The 15,464-nt window shown below is 33.9% G+C and overlaps 1 non-coding gene across 1 annotated transcript; it reads left to right on the top strand.

The window, feature by feature from the left end:
• Positions 1–7,062: 7,062 nt before the first annotated feature.
• LOC128284578 (small nucleolar RNA R71) lies at positions 7,063–7,169 on the top strand. The gene has a single exon (XR_008275002.1). It is a non-coding gene; the product is annotated as a small nucleolar RNA R71 (small nucleolar RNA).
• The last annotated feature ends 8,295 nt before the right edge of the window (positions 7,170–15,464 follow it).

The raw sequence follows: 15,464 nt of genomic DNA, 5'->3' as shown, positions 1-15,464 counted from the left end.
TACAAGTCCATATATTTTATCAATTTCACATTTTAGTCCCTCAAATTATTATTTTTGTAATTAAGTCCTAATTACTCAAAATCATCAAAAACTCTAATACAAAATATGTTAATCCAAAACATATCTTTCATTTTTTATCATCAAACAACAAAAATCATAAACTATCAACAATGGCACAAATCAAAATATTCATCAAAATCAAAAATTAAAGCTTGGGTCTTGTAGTACTCGAAGCAACGATTTAAAAAATGTAGAAATTATCAAAAACCGAGTTGAACACATACCTTAATCTAGCTTCAAATTCGCCGAACCCTAGCCTTTTGTTCTTTCTTTTTCTTTTGGTTTATATTCGATCAAGAGAGAATGATAAAACATAGTTTAATTTATGTTATTGTAACATATATATGTTTTAATATTTAAATTACTTTTATATCCTTAATGTTTTAATACAAAAACCACATAGTATATGTCTTAAACCGTCCCACTAATTTATATATGGGGTATTTACAATATAAATGCCCCAACTTAGAAAGCCACTAACTATTTGGCCCTTACACTTTAAACTATTAAATTTTCATTTTACGCGATTAAGTCCTTTTATTTAATCGGACACCTAAACGACAAAATTAAATCACAAAAATTTCACGGATATAAATTCACACAAAATAAACACAAAAAATAATTTTAAAATATTTTTCTGACTCAAATTTTTGGTCCTGAAACCGCCATTCCGATTAGGGTCTAAATCGGGCTGTTATACTAAAAACCCTAAACTCAGCTTGCATCGGACCTTCGAAATAATTACCTTCAATACATCAACTTTATTTGCTTTCACATGCTCTTTTGTACATCTTATTTTAATAACTCATGCTCTTCTCTTTTTTTTTAATTCTAGCATTTTACTATATGTACTATAATTTTTTAAAGCATTTCAACTCCCTCAAACTTAGTTTCAAAGAATACTTTGAATAATACTGAGTCTAGTGTTTGGGACAATTTTAAGATAGTTAAGAGAGAGAAGTGATGGCTAAATTTGCAAGGGTTCAAATAAAATTAGGCCATATAGTCTCAAAGTTAGGTTTCAAAGGATAAAAATTTCATCATGGTTGACTTGAAAGGCTAAAACGATCCAAACAACAGTTGCCTAAATCATTTTCAATGCTCCATGATTCCTAGGATTTCACATCAAGAAACTACTAAGTCAATTCTAAAGACTTAAAACTTTCATGCATGCCTAACTTTCCTAAAGAACTAAAATTTTATGGTATGATTTGCATGCTTTATTAAAATATATTTATGTCATTATTAAGCTAACATAACAATTATTGAAATAATCAAACTTTATTTATACTGAAGTTTAGCATACTTAACAACATTTCAAATTATTGAACAAAATATAACCTAATCATAACTGAAAGAAAATTTTATTCTGAGTGGAAAAAATTTCAATTTTTTGGTCCCCCTACTTAAGACAAACAATGTCCTCATTGTTAAAAGTGAATAGATATTATACACCAGGTAGGAGTCTAAAAAAGGGGAGGTGAGTCAATTTGACTGCTTAAGTACCAAGCTCTCTCTAAATCCATTCATAGACATGTATATAGCTATTGCCACACTTTGTACTGTAATATCCCGAATTAGGGCCTAATTGGAATAGTGGTTTCGTGACCACAAATTTGAGATAGAAATAATTATTTTATAATTATTTTGAGGTTTATGATATGATTTCATGATTGTGTGAAAATTTCGTGATGAAATTCTATGCATAAAGTGCTTAAGTTGAGATTAGGGACTAAATCGAATAATTTGCAAAACTTGCATTCTAGAAGTTTTTAGTATGAAATTGCTTTGGAATATTAATGAGGAGGTCTTCAATAGAAATTTGACCAATTTCTAAGTCTATGGACAAAAATTGGACATGGATGGAATTTTTGGAAAGTTTAGTAGTAAGGGTATTTTGGTCATTTAGTTATTAAAATGAATTTAAAACAAAATTAAAAGCCAATTTTTGTCCATCATCTTCATTAGGCCGAAATTTCAAGGGTTCTCCATAGCTAGGGTTTGTTTCAAGCTTTCAAGCTCCATAGTAAGTGATTCCAAGCCCCGTTTTTAATGTTCTTTGCGTTTTTGGAATCCCAGTAACTCGATTTAGCTTATGTTAGCAATAATTTGACCTAAGGTTCATATTTGGAAAAATACCCATAGGTGAAATTTGTGTATTTTGGTGTTTTATGCTAGAATATGAGGTTTTAAATTATGTTAGACAACTTGTGCTACTCGATTTTAAGTGAAAACTAGTAAAAGGGCTTAATCGGTAAAAAATACCTAATAGCCATAAGTGCATGTTAGAGTGTGAATTTGATGCTGTCATAGAAGGGAAAAATGACCAGCATGTCATAAAACATAAGAATAAGGGCTAAAATTAAATTCCCGAGCCTAGGGGAAAAATTGTAATTTTGTAAAAGTTAGGGGGCAAAAACATAATTTTTCCATAATGTGATTTTTGGATTGAAATAAATAGTGTGAGTGTTAAATGAACTAAATGTGTCTTTATAGATCAAGAAAGACATGGAATCGATCGTGATCGGGGAAAAGAAAAGCTTTCGGACTAAATTATAACATTTCTAAAGTTTGCACCGAGGTAAGTTCGTACGTGAATAATTTATCGATTTTTTTTTATGTTATTTTATGTTGTTATCATATGAATTGGTGGCTGTCCATGGAATGATTAAATGATGGAAATTTGCAAATTTAATTAGATTGTGAATAAGTGTTAACAGTGAAAAAGGGAAGATTTTCTCGGTTGAACCTTCGGAACAGGAACAATACGAATGACCCATTGTGAGTACATGTGTGTAGTACTAAGGGCAGGCTACTACGTGTACCATACTGTTAAGTCGCATGTGTAGTACTAAGTGCAGGCTACTATGCATACTCAATGACTTCGATCACGTGTGTAGTACTAAGTGCAGGCTACTACGTGTATCAGATGGTGAGGTCACGTGTGTAGTACTAAGTGCAGGCTACTACGTGTACCGAATTATTGGTCACATGTGTAGTACTAAGTGCAGGCTACTATGCATATCAGATAGCTTTGGCTATAAGTGTGGAAAGGGAAATATGTGTAAACAATGGTATATTTGTTATTTTTCCGTTGAGTTCAACGGGAAAAATCGATAAAATGGTAATATATGAAAAGTTATGAGCTATGTGCTCGATAATTGAGCGAATTCTAGTATAACAAAAAGGACTAGGTGGAATTATGCAAGAGTGAATGTTAGAAATAAAACAGTGTTGGAGAGCAGCAGTTACATGATTTTAAAAATTTATCAAAAATTTTGGAAGTTGAATAAAAATGCAAATGATATATGAAAATAAATCTTAATGAGTCTATTTTTACATAAAAGAAACATGGGAAGCAAAATAATTCTATATTGTGTGATATTTGAATTCTTGTAAAACAGGGTCTGAATGAATTTGAGATCCCCTGTTCTGACTTAATAAATTCACCATAAATTGTAAAAAAATTATTAAGCGTCATACCTTATATGCATGGATTCATTATTGAGTCTATTTTTAATAAAAACAAATGGCATGGTTGTTGGAATTCTGTACAGGAAGAAATTTGGTTCGTATTGCACAGGGGTCAGAGTAGTCATACCCTAAAACAGGGGAGACTTTAACTAATAAACTGTACTAATTGGCCTGACCAAAAATTCTAGAAAAAAATTAGTAAGTATACATATGAGTCTAGTTTCAGGTAAAATTTACAGAATTTAATTTCAAGTCTTTTATCTTGAGATATGATTTTTTTAAAACCGGGACTCCATAAAACAGCCTGTCCTGAATATGTGATTATATACTAGTATGATTATTTTACTTTGAGAAATTGTATATATCAATTTCGTACTTACTTACTAAGCTATATGCTTATCTTCTTTTATTTTTCTTGTCTTATAGAGTTACTAAGCCAGCTCTGGATTTGGAGATCGTCGGAGACCAATCCACACTATCAATACTTTTTGGTACTTTGTAAATACTATTTTGGAATTATGGCATGTATAGAGAGCTGAATCATTTTGTTATATGTTATAATTAATTTGGTTTAAAATATTAGTTTTCAAAATTTGATAATTTACTTGTATTTATGTATATCTGTTAATGTTATCTATTTTTGTTCAAGCTAGAAGAATTAATTATGTAAGGTCAGGTAAATGTGTGAATTCATGTTTTTGTGATCTGTAATATTCCGTACCTTGTTCCGGCTTAGACCATGGGTATGAGGTGTTACATGTACTTTGCAGCTTGTTCATTTTTATTTATGATTTCTACATCTAGTTTTATTATGTGAAAAATAAAAATCATAATAGAACCTAATCCTAAAACATTAAATAACCTAAGAAAGAAAATGAAATAAAGTAACGATCAACCCTTTTTATTTATTTGCAGATCCCTCAGAATCTGACTCATCTTTTTCCTTCCTTGACATTGGAGTCCATGGTTCAAGTATAAAGTCTGGAAATTCATGCACAAAAATAAACGGGTTATGAAATATATATTTTAAATGCATCTCTGATTGAGTCATCCCATATTATTGAGTATCTCCAATAATCTTGTTACTGTAACTATATGTGTTGCAGCATAGCCATTATACCAAATTGTTCACTTTGTGCAATGGTGCTAAATAAAGGGACTCTCAGCATCAAACTTAGGAAATTTGTTAACGGTGGTTTCAGTTTTGGGTAGGTGGGTGAGTAGTTGAAGGTAGGTTTAGAGTTGAAGAGGGTGGTAGTTTTAAGGATAGTTTAGGTGCGGTAGTTGGTGACTTCGAATGAAGGTGTTTGGGGTGGTGATTCAGGGAGTTAAGGGCTACAATATTAAGGGGTTAAGTGAGATGCACTTTTGGGCTACTTGGGAGTGGTGGTGGAGCAAGGTAAGAGCTATAAGTTTGTGTGGAAAAAGGTTGAATATTTCCCTTCTTTGTAGTGTCTTGAGCCCAATGGTAGCTCCTTTTTGGATCCTAAGCTCCTATACTGAAAATAAAATAAAACTCAAAGAAATTAATGCTTGGGGTTAAAAGTTGACCTTTTATTTAACAAAACAAATACTTAAATTCTTTGGGATACTTAGAAAGATATTTTTTTGAAAATTTACATTAAATTAAACTCCCAGGAAAGGCTAGAGGGATCACGGATGGTCTCGCTAAAGTCTCAATCTCCTAGAAAGAGTTTTAATTAATGTAATAAACTAAAGAAAATTTTATCTAAGTCTACCATTTTATTCAAATGAGGAAAAAAAACTAAAAATATAAAATAATGATAGAGAAAGAGAAAAGAACTCCCTCCATTTTATTTAGGATCGTCATTGACCATGGTGGTGTCAAATGGCCATTTTTCATACCAACCATAATCATCTAAGAAGTAATCATATTCTTTTCCATCAAATCTGTCCAACATCTTATTAGGGAAAGAAAACCCGTAATGACCTTTCCTGGTGGCCTTATTTGACTTCCTGTAATTCCTACAAATCCTCCAACCCGTGACTCGAATATGTGAAATAATTCATCCAGTACCCTTCTTGTGCCTTTCCAAAGTCACAAGTGCCTCTTCTTCTTGATCTTTGGTGAACTCTACTGAAATAATGACAGGAAAAGTCGAAGACAGACCGAAATAGTCATATTTCAAATGAGGAGACAAAATCTTCAGTTCCAATTTAGCTGACTCTTCAATTAACACTTTTGGTTATGTGTACTTTCGAGATAATAACTCTAATGATTCCAGTGGAACTTCTTAAATGAATCCCTTCATTTTAACTTCTAGCAAAGCCAAACATTCCTCGTCTTCATCATCACTTGGCAAATCTACTAGCAGAATACATTCTAACGAATCATCTATAGAATTGAGCACCAACTTTGTAGAAGCTAGTGATTCCATCTTGGAAATAGCAGAACAGTCTTCAACTACATCTGGGGATTTAGCAGCATCGAAGTCATTAAAGGTCACCTTGTTATCAAAAAATTATTTCAACTGAGTATCTTGTTGCTACTTCTAGAATCGTTGAGGATATGGCAATGGTGGAATCTTAGCTTTAACTGGACAACTCTTCAGTGGAAATTTTTCTGCATCTGACAAGGGTGTTAGATAATCAAAACTAACTTGTTTAGAGTTTACCTCATCAAGGATCACTGAATCTAACTTCTGTGATACAAGAATTTCAACACTTCGTTGAACTTCCTCTTTGTCTTGAGCTAGAACATGATCATCTTCAACCTCAACCACATTGGGCTCCAATGTCTTTCCACTTGGCAAAGAGACTATTTTGCAATGTTCTTTGCCCAAAATTTTTGGATTTTCTGTGTCGCTTGGCGAAATACCTTGGGGTTTATTTCAAAGTTCATTGGTTATCTGATCCATTTGATTCTCTAAATTTCTTAAAGTGGTATCATTCTTCGCTATGTATGCCTTTAGCAGATTTTCAAGATCATTTGAAGATTTAGTTGGTGGGGGTTGTTGCACTTGTTGAGAATATTCTGATGGTTAATTTGATCAAAATGTCATAACAGAGTTGCTATGTTCCGCCCATTGATTACTCCATACAGAAATTGGATGATTCTGCCATGAAAAGTTGTAAAAATTTGATTGCGGACCATTCCAATTCTGATTTCCCATGTAATAATTTGACTCTTGATTCGATGGCCAATTTTCAAAGAAATGGCGATCTCTACAGTATTCACAAGAAATATTCTCGAACTGGTTCAATTGCTGACCTGTCAGATTACCATTGAAACAATTAACAATTATGTTCTTAAGCATAGAAGACATAGAAGATACCTGGGCTACCAAAGAAGCAAGTATGTCCGCTTTATGTACTCCTACTGCTCGTCTTTCAGAGGCTGCTCAATTGGTTGGCCACTGATAGTTATTGCTGATAATTTTTTCAATAATCTCGTACGCATTGTTATAAGACTTAGAAAAAAGGGCTCCATTTGCCGAAGCATCCACCATCATTCTAGTATGAATATTGAGACCAATATAGAAAGTCTCCATTTGAACGTAGTAAGGAATGTCATGATGAGGGAACCTTCATAATAACTCCTTGAATCTCTCACATGCCTCATATAAAGATTCTTCATCAAGTTGCTGAAATGAAGTGATTTCATTTGGGATCTTGGCGGTTAAAGATGGAGGGAAATATTTCATTAAGAAACGTTCAACCAACTCTTGCCATGTAGTTATGGAACCAGACGGTAGCGAGTTCAACCACACTCGTGCTCTATCTCTTAAGGAGTATGGAAATAATCTCAGTCTCAAGGCATCTTCGGTCACCCCGACTAGTTTAAATGAGTCACTCACTTCCATGAATAGCCAAAGATGAAGATGTGGATCTTCAGTAGGAATCCCACTAAATTGACCCATATTTTGCAACATTTGGAACATGATCGGCTTCAGCTCGAATTGTTGTGCCTCGATTTTGGGTCTCCTAATACTCGGATTGAGTTCTTTGAATAGAGGAATGGCATATTATTGAATGGCACAGTTTCTGTCATCAGCAACAATGATCGGATTGTGAGTACTATAAGCGAATGTCCCTTCTGGATTTTGGTTTGGATTTTCAAAATTCATATCTTCAGACCCTCTTTGGTTCGCTTGTCTTCTCCTTTGTCAGAAAGTCCTTTCAATTTCAGGGCTTACGAAAAGTAAGTCAATGATTTGATAAATACTCATAAACACCTGAAACGAACACAAGAATAAAAAATGAAATTAAAATTTAACAAAAAAATAAACCAAAATGCAAAATTAACAATTTCACAAATAATGTCTTTTAAAACAATCCCCGGCAACAGTGCCAAAAACTTGGAATGACGAATATGTGCAAGTGTATACAATCACAACAAGTAATAAAGTGACAAGTAAATGTCGAGTTATCGTACCCACAAGGACTGTGAAAAAAATTATTTATGAATGCACTTTAAAACACTTTGGTAAAAAAAATATTTTGTTTTGAAAAGGGAGATTAAAAAAATAAGATTTTAAACTAAATAAAAATAAAAGTTCTAATGCACAATTTTAAAATATGATTTAATCAAGATGACATAATTGTGTTGAATTAATTACATTTCTTTATCTTAGAATTATTAAACTCATGTTTATGTTGTTATGAATAAATTCACGACAAGGTAATTTGCTAACTTATGAGCATACTCACCTACACAAATATATTCATCTCTTAACATATCCTTATGTCAATTCAAACGATTAAACAGATTTTAATAAGAAAACATGTTATTGCACATACATACTCATTAAATTGAACTAATCTCTTGCACATTCCTATGTCAATTCAAACGATTAATTAAATCTAATAAGAACAAAAAAGACTATGTGAGGTAACAAGGTATCCTTACCTTGAAAAACAGTTTAATCACAATAATCTTGCAAGTTATGCAAGGCAAGTGTATCACCAGATACAATGCTAATTTAACCTTCAGCTATCTTAGAAGAATAAACATGCACTGATTAAGTATTGTGTCAATTAATTACATTTTCAATCCGTTTAAATAACTAATTCATTAGTTACCTCACAATCGTAATGCAAGAATAACTTAGGCATGATTTTACTTAATCAAGCATTTTACCGAGGCCTATAACAGCATAAACACAATTTTAATAATTTAAGCAGATGAATTGCAATCAAACCAACACAAATTAAATTCAAGCTAGTTTGATTAAATTAACCATTCCAACAACATAAATATTGATAGATATGTTCATCATAACAACAACAAAAATTAAAGAGATAGGGAACACGAATCAAATCTGGTATTTCTCCATGGCTTGACTAGTTTGCTCTGTCTTCATTTTCTATTGTCCTCGCCGATCAAGGCTGATATGAACACTTCAATGTTGCTCCAAAATGGCTGATGAATGCCCCTTTTCCAGGAGGAGAAATCAGCAAGAGAGCAAGGGACTTTGAATGGGAAAATGAGAGGAGAAAACGAGAAAGGAGAGAAGAGATGTGAATCAATGAGGTGTTTTTCAAATGATCAGCTTAAGGGGGTTTTTATAGCTGAATAGGGATGCTAAAAATAGCTAAAATTAGCAGCCAAAGAGCCCTCCCTTGGCTGGCCACACATGTGGCAAGTTTGATGATTTCAAACTTGCTAAATTAAGCTTGGGGCAAATCTAGAAAGCCACATTTGGAGGGGTTTGAATGCTATTTGAACAAGTCTTCAAGGGCCTCTTTGCAAGCTAAATAATCAGCCAATAAGCTGATTTGGGTCAGCACATGGGGTGGTTTTGGGCTGTCCATTACTTGGTCGGTTTGGTTCACTCGATTTGGCTCAACTGGACCAATTTTCATAATTTATTAATAATAATTTATTAACACAAATTAAATTGGAAATAAATTAAAATTAATTATATTATGAATTAATACACATAATTTTGGACCGTCTTAGGTAGAAAATTAATTCGCCTTGATACTTCAAATTGCTTCTTGGTTTTGTGTGTCTAGCAATATCTGCCGAGCCATTTTTCGCCCTTTGTGCAAATCTGTCGAAAATAACCAAAATTCATCAAAATTAATTATAAAATTAATTAAAAGTCAATATTTTCATATTTTAAATACACTTTAATTATTTTATAAAAATTAATTATTTTTCGACAAGAATTTTATCGAAACTGCTTGAATTTAAGTTAAAAAGGGCATGAAAAAGTGTGTAAATTTTCGTATTTCCACTAAGGCATAATTGCTACTTAAGTCCTTCCTCATCTATTAATTAAGCTATTTGATTACCTAAATGCAATAATTACTATGTTTTGCACCTTTTTCAATTTAGTCTTTTTTTCTTTAATTAGCTATCTAAATGTTAAAATTTATTAACAAAATTTTAATACAATCCTAATGACTCTATAAACATTCTATGAATAATATTTTGCACGTTGACACAAAAGAAATTCATGTTCTCAAAAACATTGTTCCGTCACCACCAAAAAATAGGCTATTACAACTTTTTTGCTTAAAACTATTGTTTTTTGGGTTAAAATCTAGGTATTTTAAGGTTAAAATTTTGGGTTGCATAATTGGGTCGGGTTGACCCTACAAAATATTGCAGCAATGTCGAGACACAGTGGTTCTGTGTCGCAACATCCCTAGTAGATTGTTCATGTCATGACATTGGGGTTTGATGTCGCGAATCACCTTGCAGATTTGAAATTCTTAGGAGAATCACGACGTAGGATAGTGGTGTTGCGATGTCGATATGGTTTTCTTTAAATCTTCGCTACTGCCCATGGTGTTGCGACACGAAATGTCCGTGTCACAACATTGATACTTTTTTCCCAATTTTTTGATCTATAGAGTGCTTTCAAGTGTCTAGTATCCCTATCTTTGATCTACCTGTAATATTTGAATTAATTGGTTAGCAAAATATGCAATTTTGTACAATTAGTAAGAACTTTTACATAAAAATAAATGTTAGGTCTTGTTGTCGGACTCATCCGTCAGCTCAATCAATATACACTTAGGTTTTCCCTGTAAATTATCTCTGTTTGTATTTGTGCAACACCCATCGTGCCATTTTATTCATCTGCGATTGTCTCTCTCTCTCTAGACTTGCCTTTTCAACCCACCTTAAGCATCGACAATTCTTTTTGCAAATCATCTGTTAATTATTTGAAGAACCACTTAACCACACAACCACTTTAGTTTGTGCTTAGTGTTCTTACTTCGTAAGAAGTTTGAAAACTGTGGTTCATATTTATCGCTCATTGTGTTCTTATCCATCACATCGATCAAGAATGGCTTTTTAGGAGTACTATTTAATATGACTAACAAAAAGGCTGGCAAAGAATTTTGCACTATGTCACTTGGATTTTGACTCTACGGGCTTCTAATTTTATCCATGTGGTTGCAACTAATTCTCTTTAATGAATCTTCTGAGCACCGAACATTTTGTGATGCCCATAGCTCAATTCCTATGCTAGTCAGTTGTCCAGCTGGATTGAGGCTTGCTATATGGTTATACATCCTATCTATATATATTTTTCCAATTTTATTCAGCATTCAGAAAATTACTAGACCATCAAATTTCTAGGGTGCCTAGCTTAGAACTAAGGTCATGTAGAGGATAGTCAATTCAGGCTTATCATCAGAGACAACTGGTTTCTCTTTATTTTGCTCAGTGACTTTTTGAATCGACAAGCATTCTTCCACTAAGTTAGCTATGAACATTAATGTCTCTATTGGTGGATTTGTGTTATATTGCTCTTGTGCTTTAGTCTTGTTGGAAGGACTCGAGATTGCTGGGATAATAAATTCCATGCCTATCTGATTTATCTGTCCACTAATCATTTCCCCCACTAGCTCTATATCTTCTCTTGCTGTAGTTTCCTTCAATTGAGCTGGATATTCTTCTATTGTTGAGATGGATAGTAGTCTAGGATTCTATTTTCTTCACAAGCATTTATAGTGGCATTCTCTCCTTTACTCAGTTCTGGATTTGACACTTCTTGATGCCTTCTTGACGGTATACCAATATGGTCATTATCGTCTTGGGAAATAACTGGGGTTTCTCCTCGGAGTTGGTTTAATTCAAGCATTAATAATTGTTGGTTCTCATGTATCTTCTAGTCCTCATAGACTCTTTCTTCGTAATATCAGCATCATAATCTAAGTCTTCGTCTATCCACATATAATTGAAATCATCCATTCTCATGTTGATCAGTCTCCTTTAGCTATAGTTTTGATTTGGGATATGCACTAAGGTCTTCTTAAGAAAAAATAGATGAGCAATAGTAAAGTTGGTTAGTTGAATAAATTAAAGATTGTATATATAACCTAAAAATTTTCTAATTATTCTTTTTGAGTGCAAAAATTAAAATCAAACTAGTGACGTTGCCTCCCTAACAATGGCACAAAAAACTTGACCGCCTCTGGACGTACTAACGTCCAGAGTGTGAATATTGTAGTAAAAGATATGGATATATGAGACGGTATCCGCAAGTACACGTGTCTATTTGTAATATAGTTACAACAAAGTAGGTGAGTGCTCTGAGGGTCGTACCTAAGGGAGGCAAGTGTTAGATCAATTTTAACCTAAACACCGAAAGACCTCATTAGTAATTTAATTTAATTATAGCACGAAAGTAAAATAAAAGGAGTTTTTAAGATTTTTATAATAATAAAATGAATTAACATAAAGAAATAAAACTCAAGAGATCAAATAATAAAATAAATCAAATTTGATTATGGTTTATTAGCTTGCTTTGGTAATCCCCATCAACTGTCATTTCGGGTTCCTCATTAATCAACTAATCGCTATCCCAATACGATCTTCTGATCTTCCACTCAAAAAACAAGTCAAAAAATACTACTTATCTTCTGACCTCACAGTCTAGACTATTTGGGGTAAAGGTGTTCACGGATAGGCCATACAAATTTTGGGTTAATTCTCGCCTTAATGACTTCCTAGGGTTGTCAGGCCTAGGGTTTAGGTTCTTCTCTTCCTAAATAGTTGATGGGTTAAGTAACCCTATAAGATAGTTAATAGATCATACTTCCACTCACTAATGAAAACAAAACAAATGAAAGGATAAAGGGAAGGAGGAGTGGACAGTCACAAGGTGGAACCTCCCAACAAAGCATTCATGAGGGGGACAATAGTGTTAGAGGGAGTTAATCACAATAACTTTAGGAGTTTCACCTTTTCAAAATTTAAAATATGGAGTTACTAAAAAAATTAAAAATAAGAGTTATATGCTTAAGGTTGGATGGTTTTGCATGGGAAAGTTGACCAACTTTTTGCATAAAATTAAAAAAAAAAATTGATGTTACAAAAACTTAAAACTTGGGTTAATTAGAAGTTACTTAAACTACTTAACCACTACACCACTTCTCAAGCTTTATCAAATGCTAACAACATTTATTTTTAAACAAGGCATAACACAAATTTGGATTTTGAAACAAAATTGCTCAAAATAGAAAATGATGTGAAGGAAAAGACTCAAACTCAAATCTTTAAGGACAATTCCACCATTACTTAACCACTAAACTAGATACTTATTTATTATCTAATGTGCAAAGATAACTTTTAAAAATCGGAATGTGACCACTATTGGTTCACCGACCTCAATTTCTACTAACCCGATTTTTGGGATGTAACAAATTTTTTTGACAATTTAAAAGAAGATAAGGTGGATTATGATTTGACTTAGTATGACAATTTAAAAGATGATAAGGAGGATTATGATTTCACTAACCCCAATAATATTAAAAATTAATGTTTTACTTAGTATTTTTATTTAAGAAAATGATTTGACTCTTTTTTAAAAAGTAAAAGGCCAAGTTTAACTCAAAAAAGAATAAGTATCAAATTGAAAGATAATTTAAAAATCAACAAACAGAAATTTCCCTTTTAAAAGCTACCTACAGCTGATAAACATTTGAAGCCAATCTCATGTTATACATATACGTATGTATATATGTACGTTTATTTAGTTATTCTTCAAGAGCGTGGCACTAAGCTTGGCGGGGCAAATCTCATTGGTAGAGATCTCGGGTTCGTAGAATCCGTAACTTAGTTAACCTTGTCTTTAGTTATTGCTACAGCAATGTCCTCCCCTATTTTCCTCAACACTGCAGCGTTCTTGCTGCTGCTGCTGCTTCCTTTACTCCATTCGGCGCTACTCAGAGGCAATTCTAGGGAGGCTGGCATGGGCCCCGTGTAACACCTCATACCCATAACCCACGTCGAAGCAGAATACGAGGCATTACTAAACTCGAGCTCATACACACAAACATTCCCCAAGTCACCGAGACTTGATCCAAATTAAAACTTTTTCAATTTCTACTTAAAACTTATTATTATGGGCCTAGAGCCCCAAATCGACCATTGGGAACTATTCGGGATCAACTCGGGTCCTTAAACCATTTGTAGAAAATTTGACTTTGAAATAGGGCACATGCCCGTGTAGAAGGACAACACGCCCATATGGCTATTTCAACATGGTCGTGTTGATGGCCCGTGTGGCTTACACTGCCTAAGTAATATAGGGACACGCTCGTGTCCTCCACTTGTGTGAAATTAATTCTAAATACACACGGGGGTTTTCATACGGCCTGGCACATGTCCGTGTGCCTGGCCTGTGTCATTCACACGGCCATGACACGCCCGTGTCCTAGCCCGTGTGCAAAAACATGGACATTCTGTTTCTGACGTCAGCATCCCAGAATGTCACACGGCCAAGGCACACCCCCGAGTGCTAGGCTGTGTCCATCACATGACTGAGACACACGATCGTGTCTCTGCCCGTGTGTTTACTATCATGCATACTGACTCAAAATTTTTACATGTAGAGGATACACGGCCGGACCACACGCCCATAGGGTAGACCGTGTGTCACACACGGCCTAGACATACGCCCGTGTGTCTACCTGTGTGGACAATATAAGGCTATTTACCAACCTTCTTTGCCACCCTTATATACACAACCTGCACATAAGTAACCAAAACTAATACAAGGCTATCTCATGCATCCAAATCAGCTACAATAAACAACATTCCATTAGTGCATTTTACTTATCCATGAAAATAACATCTTTGCATATAAATCAAAATGAATATTAGCATCATTCAAGGCTTAATAAAAAATGAAGGGTTTCTAGTCCAAGCCAACACATTTTACCAACTCTCAATGACACATACATGCCATACTTAAAAAAACATAAATCAAACTATACCGAAAGCTTCGATTGATAGTTTGATCGATATCTCTGGCTTCCGTTGATCCTTGAGCTAGATAGGTGACACTATAAGAAAATGAAAAAGGAGAGGGAGTAAGCATAAAGCTTAGTAAGTTGCACATAAATAAGTATACAACATAACTTTACCATTCATCAACAAGTATCATAATACACAAGTGGCATAAGCAAAACTTACTCAACAATACTCATTTCACCTCATATCACATTTCATACATACTATATAGGTACCTGTACCACTCACAACACGGTTATACTTTCCTAGTTAACTTTAAATCATACTTTCACCGTTAAACTATATGGAACATTATCGGATATTCATTTAGCCTCAACATAGGGTCAAGTGCCGATGCCATGTCCCAGACATGGTCTTACACAAGCTTTAGCATATCTGTGCCGATGTCATAGCCCAAACATGGTCTTATACTGACACATCTCATAGCCTATGCATGTCCCAGACATGTCTTACACTGGCTTACGTCTCAAGGCCGATGCATGTCCTAGATACGTCTTACACTAGCACTCGTCTCAATGCCGATGCCATGTCCCAGATATGGTCTTACACTGGCTCTCATAATATGGCCGATGTATGTCCCAGACATGTCTTACACTAGCTCACACAAGTAACCCAAATGTCATAGCATGAATATCCGATTTATTTCCTGAGGTTCATTCGGGAATTCTACTATCTCTATTCTCATCAC

Source organism: Gossypium arboreum, chromosome 11 (assembly GCF_025698485.1).
Source record: "Gossypium arboreum isolate Shixiya-1 chromosome 11, ASM2569848v2, whole genome shotgun sequence".
Classification (NCBI taxonomy): Eukaryota; Viridiplantae; Streptophyta; class Magnoliopsida; order Malvales; family Malvaceae; genus Gossypium; species Gossypium arboreum.
This window is presented reverse-complemented; position numbering and strand designations above follow the sequence as displayed.